This window comes from Patiria miniata, unplaced genomic scaffold (assembly GCF_015706575.1).
Source record: "Patiria miniata isolate m_02_andy unplaced genomic scaffold, ASM1570657v1 HiC_scaffold_2, whole genome shotgun sequence".
Lineage (NCBI taxonomy): Eukaryota > Metazoa > Echinodermata > Asteroidea > Valvatida > Asterinidae > Patiria > Patiria miniata.
This window is the reverse complement of record NW_024037058.1, coordinates 3,144,273-3,147,195: the sequence shown is the minus strand read 5'-3', so window position 1 is coordinate 3,147,195 and position 2,923 is coordinate 3,144,273. Positions and strand designations below refer to the sequence as shown.

At 37.8% G+C, this 2,923-nt stretch overlaps 1 long non-coding RNA gene across 1 annotated transcript; it reads right to left on the bottom strand.

Annotated features, from left to right (window-relative positions):
• Positions 1-621: 621 nt before the first annotated feature.
• LOC119726942 lies at positions 622-2,923 on the bottom strand. The gene is made up of 2 exons (XR_005270872.1): positions 2,633-2,923; positions 622-885 (listed from the first exon to the last, which is right to left on the bottom strand). It is a non-coding gene; the product is annotated as an uncharacterized LOC119726942 (long non-coding RNA).

Genomic DNA, 2,923 nt, shown 5'->3' with positions numbered 1-2,923 from the left:
GAAGGAGGGCAAAGTCATTGCTTTCTGCAACACCAAGACTCGCAAATGGGGAGACGAGGCGACCTTGCTAGGTGCTGATAGTTGGTGGGAAGGTGTTAGCATCCATCAGGGCTAGATGTGACATGCTAAATACCCGCGCCACACCGGCCAGCTGAGGCTAGCCTGCACTGGGTGCTAACTGGGGCATCTGGACCCCTGTTTGTCGGCCTAATGTTTGCTCTAAACACGGACCATCCTTTCCAAAGATTTCTAGGCAGTGAAAGGTGTCGACGAAAGTTTGGTATTGAAAAAAGTATGCGATAGGCCACACATAAAGATAGCTTTCGGCCCATTATATTTCTACCCATTATATTAAATTCTCACATAGCTTTCTGCACATCATATTGCTTAAACGTCTCATCATACTTGCTCTATGGTCTCATTTACCTGAAAGAATATTATACGAATTTATGAAGAGTTGTGTGCAAGGTTTGTCGGCCTGAAGTGCCAAATGTAGCCTGTGAGGCCTTTTTAAAATGAAGAAAAACAATTTACATAGTTTATTTGGAGCCACACATCAGTGTAGAGTCGCCTTGTCGGCAGGCCTCGCCGGTAAATAAAAACACGGATGGCAAGCTTCTCTCATCTCCAAAGTTGATCTATTCTTTATTGTGCAGGGCCCTTACGTGTTTAAGGCTCAATTAGTAAACAACTTAACGGGCTAGGGCATTTTTTCACACACTTTTCCATTACAAAAGTTTCCGTTTTAAGAATTAGATTTAAAAAATAATGTAGTACAGATACATACCCCGGTATCAGGTTCAAAAAAGGATATTACTTGATTCACAGCTCCTTCAGGTCAGTTCAAAAACAGGGGTAGTCGCAAGAAAAGCTTGAAAACGTAACCTGCCAATGCAAAAAAAAGGCTATGATTCGATTTTCTGTATTCGATAGTCGAACACTCGTACTGACTATAAAACGTGGTAGCCGTTTTGTGTACACATCCGAAATGTATACATTTTGGGGCGAATGTATACATTTCGTGGGGCAAATGTATACATTTCGTGGAGCTGAAGAAGTATGGGGCGCATATAATAACAACATTAGTATGGAGCGCCTCGATGATTTTCGCTGATTCCCCACATATACTTCAATCTTTAAACTAGAACCCCCTCCCACAAAAAAAGAGACCAAAACACTGAAATAAACAAACAAAAACTGCCTTTGACTTGATTTACAGGAAAGGGAGGCTGCGAACATGATTGGGCAGGGATTAGCAAGGGGTAAGCATGGTGTGGCCGGGGGAATGCTTTCGCTGTTGTCTCGGGCTGAATGGGCCGTGGTCTGGAAGGTTGTCGAGTAAATCTGGTTTATGAAAGAAGACAGGTATAGGCCAGTACTTGCATGGCTATTGCAACTGATTATATTTATTTGGGTTGATGATAGAGGGCTTGCAGGCCACGCTAGGGGCATGGATAGACAACCATGAAAACAGGTAAATTAAAAAGGCTTGTTCTACAAACCTTGTGGGGTTATGAGGCTTCAAAAAGAACCAATGGACACTTGGTGGCGCTCTTTATCGAAGAAATTGAGATTCGACATAATTTTGTGCGTTGTGCGCATGTCGTATGTGTATATGCTATCACACGAGACAGTGAAGTGGGAGACCGCCTACGGACAATGACCTTTAAACTTGTGACGTCACTCTAGTGTCGATTATTTCTAAGAATGTACAGTTATCTGTACATTCTTATGGATGCACCATTCTTAAAAAGGATGCACACTCAACTGAAGATAAGTTGTGAATCAACAGGCTTTAATGTGAATAGCCCCTGCAAACAATTCCATACATAAATGGAATTAATTGGAAAAGTAACGGTTTGTAAAATTTTCAAGTTATTTTGAAAAAAAAAGGTTCCTGACTTAATAACAACACCAAAATTTCGTCGCAGATTTAAGGAATCTTTTACAGTAATAAAAACAGTGTATTTTCGTGCTGGCCAAGACCAAAAAAACCCAGAAAATTCAAAAAAACTTTGAGCAAAATACAGCTAAACTACAACTATACCTCTCCGTAAACTGCTTAATTTACAGAGTATTTCCAAAAAGATTTCGTCTCAATTTAAGTATTTTTATACAGTGCACTGCTTTGATGTTGCCTGTCAGCATTTCGGTTATTTCTTGAATTGTGTCTGACACAATGGAATGTTCTCTGCATTTTCATTTTGCCGCTCAGATATTGCAATTTTGTCGGTTACGATTATGGATTCAAAGTGAAATAGTATAAAATACTCTCCCTTTGTAATTTTATTTTCAATATATTTTTAGTTTCCAGTATTTTTAATTCTTATTTGTTTACTTACATGAATTATTTATATTTTAATGTTAAAACTGAAAGTCATGTTTTATTGTTTGTCAATTATTTTTTTTAATTTCTAAAATTAGCTTTGTAATGATATTTACTGAATTTCGCGTTTTCGCTTTCAGTTTTTTGTGTGTTCATATCTTAACCCATTTACTTACAGTTTTATTATCACTCTTTCTTTGTTATTTAAGTAATGACCCGTAAAAATAGAACAAAAGAGACATTTCGATGACAATTATAGAAAATAGATACGTAACTGAATAATCAAATTGACTGCCAGAAACTTACCAATCAATACTTCTCAGATGATATTCCAATGTTATGTAATTTCCAAACAAAATAATTCCCGTGGTGACTGAGATATTTCGATTTGTACTCCATGTCTTCATCTCAGTGGACAAAGTGTTCTACAAATAAGCTGCTCGCCAAACTTCCTTTTGGTTGGTTTAAAAATCCTCCATCCCGTACGCTCGCATCGATATCATTTTAATAGTTTTGTAATTCAGTATAATGTGCTAGCTGCAGCACTAACATACATGTACATGTATAATTCCATCAGAGATACATTGTGTTTGTACT